Source organism: Sus scrofa, chromosome 16, assembly GCF_000003025.6.
Source record: "Sus scrofa isolate TJ Tabasco breed Duroc chromosome 16, Sscrofa11.1, whole genome shotgun sequence".
In the NCBI taxonomy this organism is placed as follows: Eukaryota; Metazoa; Chordata; class Mammalia; order Artiodactyla; family Suidae; genus Sus; species Sus scrofa.
The window spans coordinates 36,634,258-36,652,014 of NC_010458.4; the positions used below are offsets into that span (position 1 = coordinate 36,634,258).

General features: G+C 39.9%; 1 long non-coding RNA gene across 2 annotated transcripts in view; it reads left to right on the forward strand.

Moving 5' to 3' along the window:
* LOC110257260 overlaps positions 5,940-17,757 on the forward strand; it is a 130,980-nt gene continuing 119,162 nt past the window's right edge. For both annotated transcript variants that reach the window (XR_002339621.1, XR_002339620.1), the window contains exon 1: positions 5,940-6,188. This is a non-coding gene — a long non-coding RNA (uncharacterized LOC110257260). The remainder of the gene's footprint in view (positions 6,189-17,757) is intronic.

Genomic DNA, 17,757 nt, shown 5'->3' on the forward strand with positions numbered 1-17,757 from the left:
TGTCTAGATACTCATGTTGCAACAGAAGAAAGTGTGGGGGAAAAAATGTAATTGTAATGTATACATGTAAGGATAACCTAACCCCCTTGCTGTACAGTGGGAAAATAAAAAAAATTTAAAAAAAAATTTTCTCAGAAATTTCAAATAAAATTAGCAGTAATGCTCAATGTTTTGATGTTTATTAAGATGGGATCAGTTTTAGCTTTATGACATGCTCATCAGATACTTTAGATTTTATATTCTCTGCCAACTTTTGACTTGCCATTTATTACTCTGATTTTGATTTGGTAAAAAATTGTTTTGACAGATAATTTAAGATTATATCTTCCTTTTCAGAAGCTTATAATTTTTGAAATTCTCTGACAAATAATTATGTGTTTTAGGTATCAACATCAAACATGTACATAAAACAGAAAAACAGGTTGTGATATACTTTATTCAAATAACTTGACATTTAAAAAATTTATTGTGGAACATTTATCTAACAAACATATGCTAGGTACCTACTCTGCTGGCACTATGTTCAGTGACAGGGCTGGACTCCTAGAAGCAGAACATTATATTTAACAGTAAGGGCTTTAGAATCTGTCATAGGGTGGATACCCCCAGAAGCCGATCCTAGGACGAGTGCTTGTATGCAATTGGCTCAGGAAGGACTTGTTCTCATGGGAGACAAAAGAAGAAGCTGGGGAAGCAGCCCAGGAAGGGGAAAAAGTGAAGCAGGGGTGTGATCTTGGCAGAGTCTGTGTGAGGCAGAGTCTCACATAAGAGGCTTTGCCTCAAATCCTTCCACTCCATAGCAGTCAGTGTAAAGGCATCTCATGGGAGCTAGGCAGAGCTTCAATATTACCCCTTATAGACTCAGACAGAGCTTTTTTAAAAATTTTTTTTTATTTTCTAGATTCCACATATTTTATTTTTTATATTTTTGGGGGGGTTCTTTTTTTTAATACTCAAATGAATTTATCACAGTTGTATAATGATCATAACAATTTGATTTCACATGATTTCCATCCCACAGCCCAGGCGCATCCCCCAACCCCCCAAACTGTCCACAAGTTTTTCAGAGACCACAAGTTTTTCAGTGTCTTTGAGTCAGCATTTATTCTACAAAGAAGTTCATTCTGTCCTTTTTTCAGATTCCACATGTCAGTGAAAGCATTTGATATTGGTGTCTCATTGTATGGCTGACTTCACTTAGGATGATAAGTTCTAGGTCCATCCATGTTGCTAAAAATGCTGGTATTTCATTCTTTTTAATGGCTGAGTAATATTCCATTGTGTATATGTACCACATCTTCTGGATCCACTCCTCTGTTGATGGACATTTAGGTTGTTTCCATGTCTTGGCTATTGTAAATAGTGCTGCAATGAACATTGGAGTACATGTGTCTTTGCGAGTCATGGTTTCCTCTGGATAGATGCCCAGGAGTGGGATTGCTGGATCAAATGGTAGTTCTATGTTTAGTTTTCTGAGGCATCTCCATACTGCTTTCCACAGTGGTTGCATCAGTTTACAATCCTACCACCAGTGTACAAGGGTTCCTCTCTAGCACTTATTGTTTGTAGACTTTTGGATGATGGCCATTCTGGCTGGTGTAAGGTGGTGCCTCATCGTGGTTTTGATTTGCATTTCTGTAATAATGAGTGACGTTGAATATCTTTTCATGTGTTTCTCGGCCATCTGTATGTCTTCTTTGGAGAACTGTCTGTTTAGATCTTCTGCCCATTTTTGGATGGGGTTGTTTGTTTGTTTGGTATGGAGCTGCAGAAGGTGTTTATAAATTTTGGAGATGAGTCCCTTGTCAGTCACTTCATTTGCAAATATTTTTTGCCATTCCTTGGGTTGTCTTTTTGTGTTGTTTAGGATTTCCTTTGCTGTGCAGAAACTTTTAAGTTTAATTAGGTCCCATTTGTTTATTTTTCTTTTTATTGTCAATACTCTGATAGGTGGATCTGAGAAGATGTTGCTGTTGTTTACGTCAGAGTGAGTTTGGGCTATGTTTTCCTCTAGGAGTTTTATAGTGTCTGGTCTTATATCTAGGTCTCTAGGTCATTAATCCATTTGGAGTTTATTTTTGTGTATGGTGTTAGGGAGTGTTCTAATTCCATTGTTTTCCATGGGGCTGTCCAGTTTTCCAGCACCACTTATTGAACAAGCTGTCCTTTCTCCATTGTATATTCTTGCCTCCTTTGTCATAGATTAGTTGGCTGTAGGTGCGTGGGTTGAATTCTGGGCTTTCTATCCTGTTCCACTGATCTATATTTCTGTCTTTGTGCCAGTACCATGCAGTTTTGGTGACTGTAGCTTTGTAGCATAGTCTGAAGCCAGGGAGCCTGATTCCTCCAGCTCCATTTTTCTTTTTCAGGATGTCTTTGGCTATTCTGGGTCTTTTGTGCTTCCAAAAAACCTATAAAATATTTTGTTCGAGTTCTGTGAAAAATGTCCTTGGTAATTTGATAGGGATTGCATTGAATCTGTAGATTGCCTTAGGTAGTATAGTCATTTTGGTAATATTAACTCTTCCAATTCCTGAGCATGGTATATCTTTACATCTCTTTGTGTCATCTTTGATTTCTTTCATCAGTGGCTTGTAGTTTTCAGAGTATAGGTCTTTTGTTTCTTTAGGTAGGTTTACTCCTAGGTATTTTATTCTTTTGGATGAGATGGTAAATGGGATTGCTTCCCTAATTTCCTTTTCTGCTTTTTCATTGTTAGTATATAGAAACGCTGTCGATTTCTGTGTATTCATTTTGTATCCTGTGACTTTGCCAAATTCGTGGATGAACTCTAACAGTTTTCTTGTAGAATCTTTAGGATCCTCTAGGTATAGTATCATGTCATCTGCAAATAGTGATAGTTTTACTTCTTCCTTTCCAATTTGGATTCCTTTTATTTCTTTTACTTCTCTGATTGCCATGGCTAGGACTTCCAGAACTATGTTGAATAGTAATGGTGAGAGCGGACATCCTTGTCTTGTTCCTGATCTCAGTGGGAATTCTTTCAGATTTTCCCCATTGAGAATGATGTTCACTGTGGGTTTGTCATATATGGCCTTTATTAAGTTGAGGTAGATTCCTGTTATGCCCACTTTCTGAAGGGTTTTTATCAGAAATGGGTGTTGAATTTTGTCAAAGGCTTTTTCTGAGTCTATTGAGAGGATCATATGGTTTTTATTCTTCAGTTTGTTAATGTGGTGTATCACACTGATGGATTTGCCAATATTGAAGAACCCTTGCATCCCTGGGATAAATCCCACTTGATCATGATATACAATCCTTTTAATTTATTGTTGGATGCAGTTTGCTAGTATTTTGTTGAGGATTTTTGCATCAATGTTCATCAGTGAAATTGGCCTATAGTTTTCTTTTTTTGTGGAGTCTTTGTCTGGTTTTGTTACCAGGGTGCAGACAGAGCTTAAATATGAATGAACAGCCAGAAATGAACAGGTAGTAGAGGAAAATCTTCAGCATAAATATCAAAGAACAAAGCAAACAAAAAAGGAAGGAAACATATAATTTAATCTTTTAATTAATGCCCTCTAAGAGACAAGATAAGGTATTACATCGATGAACAACAGGCTGTAAAACAGAATAGCCAGGAATAAAAAAAAAAACCTTTTAAATTAAAAATATGATGGCTAAAACAATTTAGGAAAAACTTAGAAGGTAAAGTTGAAGATATTTTTCAGAAAGTAGAAAAAAAATAGAGAAATAGTAAGAAAATTAGAAGATCATCCTGCAAATCTATCATATGGTAAATTAGAATTCCAAAGAGAAGGAAAAATGGAAAAATTTCAAAGTAATAAGTAGGATAATTTAGAAAAGCAAATAAACACGACTCTTCATATTGAAAAGTTCTTATGGTGTGCCTAGCCCAGTGAATGAAAAATGATTTACAAGAAAGCATACCATTGTACATTTCATAAAATTGTAAATAAAGGAAAGTAGAATTTTTTTGATAAATTAGAAAGGGGAAAAGACTAATAGAAGGCTATTGAGACAACATTACCTTTTCAATAGCAACATTGGAAACAAAATGACAATGGAAAAATGCTTTTAAAATTTAGAAGTAAAATGTTTCCCATCTCTACCTATTCTAGATAGTAGTAATATATCTATCCAATCTATCAACCAAGTATGGGAGAAAAATAAATCTCTTTTCAGGAGTTCCCTTTGTGGCTTAGCGATTAATGAATCTGACTAGGAACTATGAGGCTGTGGGTCCAATCCCTGGTCTCACTCAGTGGGTTAAGGATCCGATCTTGCCATGATCTGTGGTGTAGGTCACAGATGTGGCTCGGATCCCATGTTGCTGTGGCTGTGGTATAGGCTGGTGGCTATAGCTCCGATTGGACCCTTAGCCTGGGAACTTCCATATGCCATGGGTGCAGCTGTAAAAAATAAATTAAATAAATAAATAAATAAATAAATTTATTTTCAGAGATGCAATGCTTTGGAAGATTTGTCTCCAATGTACCCTTTCTTAGAAAGCTGCTTGAGCATATATGCCTCAAAAACAATGGAATAAATAAAGGAAAAAATAAGAAAAGAGTATACAATTCAATAAATAGAGGTAGGTAATCCCAAGTATATTGGTGTAGGGACACCTTGAATGGCATTTGTACAGTGAACTTAGAGAGGAACTGTTCCAGGTTGGAGAGGCAGCATGGATGGTTCCAGAAGGAATGTCTCTCTAAGTAACATGTCTCTTTGAGTACATAGACTGTTTGATGTGCTTGAATAAATTGAAAGGTACCATATTTTTGGCAGAGAATTTGGAGATAATGTAGAGATAGGTACATAGAAAGGCAGGTCAACCAACAACAACCACCAAATATGAGACAACTGACTTCAGGAAAATAGCAAGGCAATTGTATAAAAAGGAAATAGTCATTTATATCACCAGGCCCAGATATTAATAGCATTACATTTAAATATGTATAATAGTATATAATATGTAAACTGAAGTTTGATTCAACAACAACAAAAAATTGTGATATATTGAGAAGATGTGGAGTGAGTGTATATACACATCTGTGTGTTCAGGTAGGGTAGGGGAGCAGCAGGACTCCTAAAACCTTGTCTTTTAAAGTAAGAAGTAAAAAGAAAGTGTCTTACTGGATACATGAAGCTGTGAGCCCTAGTGATGAATAATATGGAGGCAAAGAAAGATGCTTGAAAGGGCTAAGGGGTTGCTTCTCTGGACTGGAATTCAGGGTAGGGATGGATAGGCGGGAGACCCCTGTTTTGTTAGAAGTCTTGCAGCCCTGTATTATTTGGCATTTTATACTTGGTGTGCACAGTATTTGGAGCTTAGCACATATTTTGCTGTAGCAGGACTTGTCCATGGTGATTATAAACATCACATGGGTCAAGGTCTACCACCACCACCACCACCACTGATTTTGGCTGTGACATACCTGGGCATTCTTTCTCACATCTCCATGGTACCCTAGCCTCACATGGAACAGCTTTTGAAAGAGGAGCTTCTCTGCCTGCAGGCCACTCTTCCTAGTCTTTATTGGCACTGAGAAGCTTGGCTTTCCCTAGCCTGAGTTGACTGTTTAGGAGAGTTGTGATTCTAAAGGTAGACACTTGAGGAAGGATTGGGCTCTGGGCGCAAGGGCGTTCTGCAGCTTGCAGAGCTTAGGGGGATGTGCTGGAGGAGATGCTCTTAGTGAGGAAGGGGTGAGCCTGGCTGTGAAAGAACTGAGGGGCGTGGAGCCAGTCTGGGGTTAAAGAGAGAGGTGAATTCTTTTATTCCCTCTGCTGCCAGCTCCCTCTCCTCCTGGGATGGGAGTGGCAGAGACAGGGGCCCTGGTGGTATCAGGACAGGTGTGCATGTGTGCCTCCTCTCCTCTTCCCTCTCCTCACCTGGCAACAAGGAAGGAGGCGGGAAGAGAGAGTTGAGCCCTGGGATCTAGAGAAGGAAGAGGGGGAGTAGCTTTGTGTGGAGGGCTGCCTCTGCTATCACCACAAAATGACAGACCTTTCCATTAACTGGTGCTGAACAGGCAGAAGAGCCATCACTCATTTGGCTGGGGGTGTCCTACAGGAGCAGAATCTTCACGAGGCGCACAGAAGTCTGATTCCTCAGCAGCCTGGCAACCGTGGAGAGGTGGGAAAGGAAAGACTATTTCTGGTTTCAGCTGCTAGACTGGGATATGCATTCTTACATAAGCAAGGTATGTGAAGTAGGTATTTGGATTTGGGGTCATTCTCCATCGTCTTCCTTCCCTCCTGCTTTAGCCACTGATGATATGGGCACTTTTAGGTTTCTTTGCATATGGTTTCATATGAACGCCCAGTCTAGATAAAGCTATTCCTCTTTTTAAAGCAGCCACAGAAAAGACAGCACACAAAGCAAGCATCATACTCTCAAGAAGGACCAAACATCGCTAATTTTATAGCTTAAGAATTAGAGTTATTTTTCTTCTTCAGCCACATGCAGTCATAATCCATTAAAATATTAAACACAGTTCTAATTCACAAAGTGCTCTTTATTCCCTCCCTTGGCTCTTGGCTCCTGCCTTTCATTTTCTGGTGTGGGTGGTGTGGGGCTAGGTGTATTTAGGTGGAAGGCACATGTGTTCTAGAATTTGGTGCCTGGTTTCAGGGTGATGAGACATTTGCCGCTCTCTGGCTCCTGCTCAGCTTGTGGGAGAGTCCAGAGCGACTCCATGACCATGATGGGGGTAAAAGAGTGATGTGCCGGCCTCCTTTGATGCACCGGGGAAGGGTTTCAAAGTGTGGCTGCTGTGTGACAGGGATCAGAATTAGAATCCTACTTTCTCTGCATGAGTTTCTCCAGAGAATGAAACTCAAATCAAATGAAATGATTTGATGGCAAGTGTGGATGCCTGGACCCAATTGGACAAGGAGACAGTCCTTCAGCTTTGCTCCCTCTGCTTATACTCTTTTGTAGCATTCTGTTTTTTAAGGGGCCATGAGTGTCTTCTGACAAGACATCTCTTCAAAATAAAGAGTCACATCCCATGCCTCCTACCTCTAGGAAGGAAGCATGACACCTGACAGGTCTCTATGGGTTCTGGAGATAATATACTTAAAGTTTGGGAGCACAGAAGTGGCCCATCATTGATGTGGAGGCTTCCAGATTTAAGTGGAGTCCAGAAAAGTGTCTGTGGCTGCTGCAGTGCATGGTGCCAGTAGCTCTGCCACTTTGACCTCATGCGCTCACCCAGTGATAAACTAAGGCAGTCCACTGTAACATAGAATTAGTACCTCCAGATTGGGCACAGGTAGGGACAGAGGTTGCAAGTGAGCATAGGCAAGTGGCCCAGGTCCTTCTTTCTGCTCCCATCTGAGACTGCATGGGGGCTTCCCTCTAACCAGCTATCAGAGGATTAAAAAAGGCCAGGCTTGGTCCACAGCTGGGTAGCTGAGTATGTAGGTGCAAGTGAAAACAGACTGCTGCTGTACTTCATTCCACGGCAGGGGTGGCCCTGGATGAAATTGCTGAGCAAAAGCCTTCCATGTGGGTGCTAGATGACTTCATGTTCCAACAGTATGATTGGGCACTATTTTTTACAGGTTGATAGAGAAAGCAATGCATCATGGATTGGGGTTTGGACAGATGATTTTGGTGGCAAGTAAGAAGGGAGCTTTGGTTGATGAGTGAGTAGCAGGGTGTATAGGAGGTCGTTGTGACTGACAGTATCAGCTCTAAAGAGAGGTGGTCCCAGAGGGTTTTCAAGGCCAATTTCTCTCCCTTCATTATGCTGCAAATAGTCAGCTTTTTGCCACAGGCTCTGGTCATCATTCTAGCTCTTGCAGATCTTTGTGGAGAGGTTTAGAGAAGATCAAGGTAAAATCTTTTCTTGGAGTGGTGCATATCATGTGAACTTACTTTCCTTGTGAAATAAGTACACATACGCAGTTTGATGAGTCCTTAGCAATGAAGACAGAATGGGAAGGAGTAAACCTGAGGATTTAAAGAAAGAGGATGCAGAGAGGAGAGAGGCAATTAGGGAATATATAGACAGAAGTATATACCCATGTCCATGTCGGGTATTGATTGGGTCCTGTCTGGGGAAGAGTTTCTTCTCTTTCCATTCTCCCAGCAAGTTCTCAGACCCAGGAAGGCCCAAGCTAGGGGAATGCAGTTTGCCTCCCTATTTTAAAATACAGTTCTGGAGTTCCCTGGTGGCTCAGAGGGTTAAAGATCTGGAATTGTCCCTGGGGTTTGCTCCCTGGCCTGGGTAATTCCGAATGTCGCAGGCATGGCAACTCCACCCCCCAAAACAAAAAACAGTTCCAGGTTGTTTTGATGTTATGAGTAGGGATAAGCAGGAGACAGAGTGGGACTTTCTCCCACAGTTTCTCCTGGAAGTCACGAATCGAGCATGCACAGGCAATAAACCTAGTTCTACAAGCTTGTCAGTGTACTAAGCCATATAGAGCAGTGATCTATGAGTACTCTCTTAAATTAGCTACTGGAATTTTAGAACTAGGGGATGAGAGCCAAACAAAGAAGTTTCTTCTAAATCTATAGCAGCTCCAGGCAGCTGAGAGCTACCAGCCGCTAGTCTTATGAACAGATATTCTGGGGTTCCTATTTATAGAGGCTATCTTGTCACGTGGGCAAGCCATGTTTTTCTGGTGTTCCTTACTGTGTCATGGATCTTAATTTTTGTAATGTCCCGCTCCTTTCAGTAAGCTTGAACGACTTTAAGCCCCTAGAGATGAAAACTTCTGTTGCTTACAGAGTGTGGAGCACACCCAGGCTTCTTGACTCCTAACTGATGCCTTGAACATCAATTTAAACTGAGGATTTTATTTTGTTTTGTTTGAGGTGGGTGAGTTTTAGACATGAGAGGGACTGAAAGGTTTTTTTTTTTTTTAAATACCATGCAATTAAACAAACTAATAATTTTAAAATGTCTAAGGTTCTTGTTATTTATATAAACCAGAAGAAGAAAAAAAGATTTACATTTCTTAACACTCACCAGCCATATTAGTAAAAGTAAATTTAGAATGGCACGATCTGAGTAGCTTCAAGAGAGACTCAATCCTGTCCAGCAGATTCAGTGAGAACACATGTAGGTCTATCACTTTGGCCATAGATTCTGCCCATTAGGAAGTGTGTGGTTCTTTGTTAAGTCACTAAACTTTCTTGGAACTCTTTCCTCTGTTAAAAAAAAAAAAAATGAGCCAGATTCATTTGTTAAAGATATTTTGAATTATAAAACACTTAGTGAGAATAAAGCATTATAATTGTTTTCATAACCTGACCCCCTTGCTGTACAGTGGGAAAATAAAAAAAAAAAATTGTTTTCAGTTATTGCCATGTGGCAATTCTAGAAGGGCATCTTCTTCCATAGACATTTGTTAGCAGGACCACTGTGTGGGTGGTATCCACAGACTAGTCTATGAAGTTGTGCCCTGCGGGTGCAATTAGTGTAGCCACAGTGTGAGTGGTGCCCTCAGTGGCTTTAAGCTACGTGGGGACCCTGTTAACTGTATGTGTTTCTCTCCTGCTGGACTCTCAGTATGCATGTTGTATAGTCACACTCTGTTAACATCTGCCTGGTTAACACTGCCTTGGTGGAACACCTCTTGATGTTTTTAAACTTCAGAGAATATACTTATATTTTAAATCAATGTGCTTGACCCAAAGTTAAAATTACTTTTATAGTCCTAAAGAAAAAAAACACATACTTTTTTACAAAATGCTGTGTGAGAATTTCTTGATTTATGTTTTGAACGCAACTGATGGGAAGTCAGAAATCACATGAGAACAGTTTGAAAATGCACCAAGTGTCAACACGCGGGAGCTGGAAGGTTTTAAGAAGGATATGTGGATGTTGATGGTCCTAAAAGAGGCTGCAATCACAGTGTCATGATTCCTATTAACTCCTGACTGCCAGGTGCTATTGTGGGCTCTGGTCGTCCTGAGCGTGTTTCCACAGTGATGGACCTTGCTTGTCCGGTGAAACGAGCTCTGCACTTGACAATTCTTGAAAACCTCTGCATGAGGTTTTTCAAGAACTCTCTGACAACCTTTTTAATCCATCTCTTCAAAACCAGCCTACTTTGCAAGAACAACAATTGTCACTTTATCTTCAGCCCACTTCAAAATCTGCCATGGCTATAGATGTGTTAGTTGCTTACATGCACTCTTCATCTTTAGTGTCAAAATTTTTTGCTATTACTTCTGGCTGAGCTCTAGAATTTTTCCTTACTCATAAATATTTGATTTGTTTAAGAGTAACAACGTGCCTAGCAGAACGGCATACACCATGAAATTCCCTTGCAGGTAGGGGGTAGCCATGGGACAGAATTCTAGCCAATGATGTATTCAAGGAAGTTTTGGGGAAGCTCCTCAAAAGAGAAGCATGTGCTGTTTTACTCCAGTTTTTCCTCTTTCCTTTTTGTCTGAAACGTGGACATGATGACTGGAGCTTTGGCAGTTATCTTGGGAACAAAGAATTGGAGGGTCATGTCTCAAGAATGGTGAAATGGAAAATGCAAAAGACCCTGGGTCTCTAATGACATCAAGGAGCACCATAGCACAGTTGTATCCACCCCCTTTGGATATCTTTTACACAAGAAAACAATATATCCCAGATATACTCAATAATACTATTTTTGGGGTGTTTGGAACACAATTTCTGAGAGATAAATATATCTTCTATATATAATATTCTTTTCTATATAGTTACTTTTGTGTATTTTCTAGCCCTCAGAATGGAAAGTCATTGGGAACAGATATTTATTTTAGTTTGTCTTGCTATGTCCCATTACTCTCTAGCAAGTGGGCCTATCAAAATGGTGAGTCTCCCTAAACTCTATGAATACTAATTGAATGCATTTTCTAAATCTAGAGAAACATGGGGTGGGGGTAGATTATTGAGCAATTCTTCCTTTTTAAAATTGAGGTATAGTCGATTTACAATGTTGAGCCATTCTGCTGTACAGCAAATTGACTCAGTTATACATATATTTACATTCTTTTTTTTTTTTTCTTAGCTTTTCAGGGCTGTACCCAGGCTTAGGGAGGTTTCCAGGCTAGGGGTTGAATCAGAGCTATAGCTGCCGGCCTATGCCATAGCCACAGCAACATCAGATCTGAGCCATGTCTGCAACCTACACTATAGCTCACAGCAGTGCCAGATCCTTAACCCACTGAGTGAGGCCAGGGATCCAAAACATAACCTCATGGTTCCTAGTCAGATTCTTTCCCACTGAGTTATGATGGGAACTCCTATACATTTTTTTTTAATGTTCTTTTCCATCATAGCCTATCCCAGGAGGTGGGGTCTAGTTCCCTGTGCTATACAGCAGGACCTCGTTTTTTATTCATTATAAATGTAATAGTTTACACCTACTAATCCCAACCCCATAGCCTATCCCACTCTCTTCTGCCTCCCCCTTAGCAACTACAATTTGTTCATGTGAATCAGCCTTGCGAAGTAGAGCAGGTGATGGTCCTGCTGTCTCATCCTGTAGTTGGCGTCAACGTTCCTCTTTTCCCACAGGAAGAGAAGTGGGGACTCCTGCTCTTTCAGGAGTGACTACCCCAATCTGCCCCCAGGCTTCTTCCAGGACTTTTAGGGCATTTTTCCTCTTCCTCTTTTCCCCTTCCTCTTCTTTCTTTCCCCAACTCTTTCCCTCTTCTTCTTTTTCCTCTAACCTTATGCAATTCTTTTAAAACAAAACTAAAAAACAGGAGTTATGAAATTCTTTGAGAAATTAGTTATAAACCTGATGTTTTACAAGGCATTTCTTTTCCTGGAAACAACCCCCTTTCTGTAAACTCACCATATTTTCCTCGCCACTCAGATGTCTCCTCAGATTCTTTCTGTTCCAGGAAGCCTTCTTCTGTGGACTGGCAGTGTGCAGGCCAGTCTACTTAGTGTTTGGTCCTTCAGTAAAGATGTGTTGTGGTCTACTATGTGCTCAGTACTCTGCGATGCTCCTGGGGACTGTTCATCAAGTGTAAAATGAAGTATGCTTTTTGACCCAAAGAAATATACAACCTAGTTAGGGAGTTCACATCCATAGGTCTCAATAAGGCTGAACATTCTCTCATAAAGAGGTTTAAAATTAAGTGCATCCTCTCCAGGTGGCCGTATCAGTTCTAGCCTTTATGCAAAGGGATGAGCCAGGAACTCATGAATTGTCTACTGAATCCTCTCCTGTCAGGTCAGTTCACTTTCCACACTTATTCTTTAGTTGCTCACAATGTGAATTATACGTTATTAAGTGTATGCACTTATAGTTGGATTATTATTTCAGGGTATCAATACATCAGTCAAAGAGCAGGTTACAAGCACTTATATGGCTAACATTGGGTTACATGTTTTGGGAGTGCAAAATGGACTGACTCTAGGAAGTGGTCTTGCCTTGTTTCTTTATCGCCTTCTTAAAGAGGTCTTTGCTGATTGTTCTACCCCAGCACAGTTATTTATTCTGAGTTTCCGTAGGAATGATAATGATGATTAACATAACTGAAATTTAGTAAGTGCCAGGCACTGTGTTGAGTACTTGTTACCTCATTTAATCCTCCTAACAAGTTAAAAAGTATGTACTATTATTGTTCTAATTTTACAGATGAGGAAACTGAGGTATAATTAACTATCCTGACCAAGGCTGTACAACTAGTAAATGGGAGAGAAACATTCCAATGTGGATAGTCTGAAATAATCACCTCCAACTGAAAGGTCTGCTTGGGCTTATCAGCAGAATATCATAGCAAAATCCTGTGTCATTTAAACAAAAGAAAAATTATTTTCTCACAGTTCTGGAGGTTAGAAAGCCCAAGATCAAGGTCTAACAGAGTATGGTTTCTGCTGAGAGCTCTCTTTCTGGCTTGCAGATGGCTGCCTTCTCAGTGTGTCTTCAGATGGAAGTGAAAGAGCAAGGTCTCTGGTGTCTCTTCTTATAAGGGCACTAAATCCCTTAATGAGGGCCCCACTCTCATGACCTGTAACCCCATTATCTCCCAAAGACCCCTGTATGAACACCATCACAATGAGGGTTAGGGCTTTAACATATATACTTTGGGGGGACATAGACATTCAGTTCATAAGAGGAACCAAGGTTGGGGAGATTGGAACCAAGATTGGGGAGATTACATAATATTGCAAAATCAGAGTTATTAGGTGGAAGGCAAGTACTAGATCCCAGATTTCTGGAGGCAGATAGGCCCCTATATTACTGTGAATCAAGAAGGCAAGAGGATACGAAAGACCAAGGAAATCAGAGTACTCTCAGACATTTTGGGTTCCCAAACAACACTGCAGGTCAGGACACCTTGACTCTGGTGATTAAAAATAAACACACCTCTTTCTCTTCTGCTATATTATTATATTTGTAATGTTTTTTGTAAGGCAGAAAGAAATAGGCCTTCTTTTCTTCATCTGATTTAATGCATAATTAACCTCTAATAAATGAAAGCCTGGTTTTTAGAAAAAAGCTCTGTCTCCTAATTTTTGAGATCATGTCTCAAGTAGGAATTTTATAAAGTGGTAATGTTTTTGCGAGGCTTGTATGTTCTTGCCAACATTTTCAATATTGTATCAGTCAAGATTTTGACAGGAAACAGATGGCACATTAAGATTAAGTAATTTAAGAGGAGTTTGATGAAGTCTCTTTAGAAGTATGTGAGTATGGCTTAGGAAAAGCAGCAACGATGGTGTGCACCACTGTGCCAGTACAGGTTCCTTTTAATACTGCTAGCCCTGAAGGAACAAGTGAACAGAGGGTAAGGGAGACCCAGAGAAAGAGAGAGTGCGGAAAGGGCTTTCTGCCAGTGGAGGGCCAGCATGGTGACTCCCTGGAGGAAAATCTCCCTGCCCCCGCCATTGTCTTCCTGCTTCTGATCTCCTAATACTGCTTCCCACTGGCTGAATCTGATAAGAGCCATTGACAAGGGGTTGTGTTGTTGTATTCTGAACATGTCAGCCTCCTGTGACAGAGAGCAGGATTTAGAAGGATGGAGAATAAACGAGGACGATAAAGGGAGGCATCCTAAATGCTGTTTTCAGGGAGGTGGAAATTTAGGACGTGGTCCTGACTGCCATTTAAGCTGTTCTGCCTTTTACCATGGAACGTCATTGGTGGTAGATAACCTTGTGTTGGCATGGTTCACATTAGTGTATGAAATGAGAGAGGAAGCGAGGCAGGTTGACCTTAGATACCTTCCTTACTCAAGGGTGGAGAACAAGGTAGTCCATCCTGCCACACTCAAAAACTGGGTCTAGAGTTACTATAATCAAAAATCACAGTTTTAAGTAAACACAGTTTTTCATTGATTGGGCAAGTGGTATTGAAGATCAAGTTATTGGTGAGAAATTCAAACTTTTATGAATGCATTTTGTAGAAACGGCTTTGATAGCCAATCTGAACAGACTCAATCTTGTAAAAGGTGGCCTTTATTTCTATACTCCCAGGAAGCAACAGTCCCTGGAGTCAGAGATAAAAGGTTGGGGTCCAGCTCTGACACTCACTAGCACAAAGCCAGGGCAAGTCAGATCATCTTAGCTTCTTCCTCTGTGGACTGAGGAAGACAATCATGTCCTTGTGAGGACATTTAGAGTAGTGTCTGGCACAGAGGAAGTGTTTGATGAATGTTCTAGCTTGGGTCTTAGGGAATCCTGCCAACAAACAGCAGACCATCCTTTTCCAAGGAAATGATACCTTTGTTAGAATGTTGGCATTCAAAAAATGGAACAAGTTTCAAAGGGGACAGGTACCTTCTCCAGAAAATGACTAAATAAGGGTATTTTTGCAGTCTTTGATAGTATACAAATAATTTACTCAAAGTTTTCCTGGAATGTGTGGAAACAGACTCAAAAGCACACAAAGGTGTCGGGATGGAGGTTAAGAACTGAGAAGCAGCAGGGGAGGAGGAGTAGAAGAAGCTCTCATCTACTCTAGGGGAATTTTGCAAAATAGAACCATGGCAGCCAATTTGCAACTTCAGGGTCAAATGCAAAGAGGACATACACAGCTGTCACTCCCTTGATTGTATGAGATCCAGGAGATATGTTCTTGTTTTTGGCAATCTCCATGTCACTTGGTGAAGTAGAGAAACATGCTTACATGGTCCCAAATCCTGTGACATAAGGAGATGGTTGATCAGCATGGAAAAGGGAGTTCCTTTTCTTTTTAATTTAAAAAAGATGCTCTTTACTAAAATTTAAATAAGGCTCAAATGTTTAAGTAATAAAAAATAACAAAAGATAAAATCTCCTGTCTAGACAGTATTTCTGTGTAAGTAACTCTGGACTATTTTTAAGAACTATTACCAAGAACACTGTTTCTGAGATTCCTAGATGGGATTTTCCTCTCTGATTTCCTCTTTTTATTTGGTCTCGAAGACTCCTTTTGTACTGTCATTTGACCTCCTTATCTTATTTTTGACAGTCATATCTCCATCCATCTCATGGATACAAGTTGGTTCGTAACCTGCTAAGCCACAATGGGAACTCCTACTCACATATGATTGCTGGTACTGGCTATTGGGTGGGACTTCTCTTTACAAGCAGTGTATCCACTAGAGCAACTGCATTTCTTTATATAATGGCTCATTTTTCCAAACAAGAGTGAGAGGGGAAGCTGCCTGGTCTTTGAGGCCTGGGTCTAGAACTCAGCATGAATCACTTCTGTCACATTCTGTTGGCCAAAGCAAACCACACAGGTAGCACGGGTATAGTCTTGAATTCTTGATGGGCATGTACCTTTAAAGACAGGAATGTTTATTGGTGACCATCTATGCAGACAACGCACCATCCAACCTTTAGCAGGTAGGTGACATCAGAGCTGGTAACAGTCACAGCACCTCAGATAATGAACCTATGGCCCAGAGGTATAAGCACAGCTCTATCTAAATTGTTCTGGATTCCATAAGCACACCTGGTAGCACTTAGCGAGCTAACACTATGATTGGCAGGTCAAGTTCACAAGTGATCTGATAATCACAAATACAGAGATCTTTTTGACTCATTTTACAGAGTAATTGTCACAGAGAGAAGGAGCAGAGCAAATACACAAATAATGATTTAATGATCTCAGAAATTCTTCAGGTTTTTTTTTTTTTGCCTTTAACTGGTTTTTAATGTAGTATAATTGACTTAAAATACAATGTTAGTTCTAGGTAGACAACATAGTGATTCAATATCTTTACACACTATGAAGTGATCACCACAATATATCTAGTCACCACCTGTCACCTTAAAGTCACATAGATTGCCTATATTCCTATACTGTGCACTATATCCCTGTGACTGACTTACTCTATAACTAGAAGTTTCTACCTGTTAAGCCCCTTCACCTATTTCACCCATCCCCCTTCCTCCTTTCCCTCTAGCAACCACCAGTTTGTTCTCTGTATCTTTGAGTCTATTTCTGTTTTGCTATGTTTGTTCATTTGTTTCGTTTTTTTAAATTCCACATAAAAGTGAAATAATACAGTACTTGTCCTATAATTTATTTCACTTAGCATCAAACCCTCTAGATCCTTCCATGTTGTCATAAACAAAAGGATTTCCTGATCATCTCAATAGATGCAGAAAAAGCATTTGACAAAGTCCAACATCCATTCATGATCAAAACTCTTACCGAAGTGGGTATAGAGGGAACATACCTTAACATAATCAAAGCCATTAATGACAAACCCACAGCAAATGTAATACTCAATGGAGAAAAGCTGAAAGCCTTCCCACTAAAATCTGGAACAAGACAAGGATGCCCACTCTCACCACTGTTATTCAACATAGTGCTGGAAGTCCTAGCCACAGCAATCAGACAAACAAAAGAAGTAAAATGCATCCAAATAGGAAGAGAAGATATAAAACTGTCAGAAATTCTTCAGCTTTAAGTAGCAACTAAAACTTTGGCCATTGACTTCAGGATTAATCATAGTGGAAAACAAGGCTTTGGTGAGTCAAACCTGAGCTTGAGTCCTGACAATGTGACTGACTTTTATATCTTGGGAAAATCACCTAATTCTGAGTTGTATTGTGCTCATCTGTAATGTGGGATGAAAACCATTACCTTTCAGAGTCACTGAGAATGAAAAGTATTTGGTACACAGCTTCTTATATAAAAAGTGCTTCATGAATATTAATTATTATCTTTGAATCATTGGCTATGAAAGTATAGCAAAGGTTACTTTTAGGGTTTCCTCTGGAGTAGTCAGCCCTCTACACCACCCTCCTCCAGTCTGTGTAAATATTTTGAAAAAGTACAAATTTCTTAAAGTCTATGGATATATAGGTGGATCCTCTTTCCCCTGGTTGGTTGGCTCAGGGAAGATAGTCTCTGAGATAACTTTCCCCTCTTCCTCTCTTCCTTCCCTACTGTCACCGAATTTACTTGTTCCCATTTTGAAAGTTCAGGAATCTAGCAACTCTGTCCCCTGGAGCATGGTTGCACATTAAACATATCAATGTGTAACAGTGAAGATTTATTCTGTCCTGTTTGACTTTTCTTTGGAGAGATTAAAAATTACTGATTAAGATATAGAAAGCAGACTTATAAACTCTCCTATTATGAAGAGAAGTTATGGGATTTTAACATTACACATCTGTTGTTTTCCTGGGCAACTACCAAATTCCATTGTTTTTCCCTCTTCACCTGTTAGATCATACAGCAGCATGTCCAAATTTGGAGATGTGAAATTGTGAACACTATAGATATGGGAATTGGGAAGTGAATTTCCTGACCACGATTTCCTTTTTTTTTAAATTTTTATTATAGTTTATTTACAGTGTTTGTCAATTTCTGCTG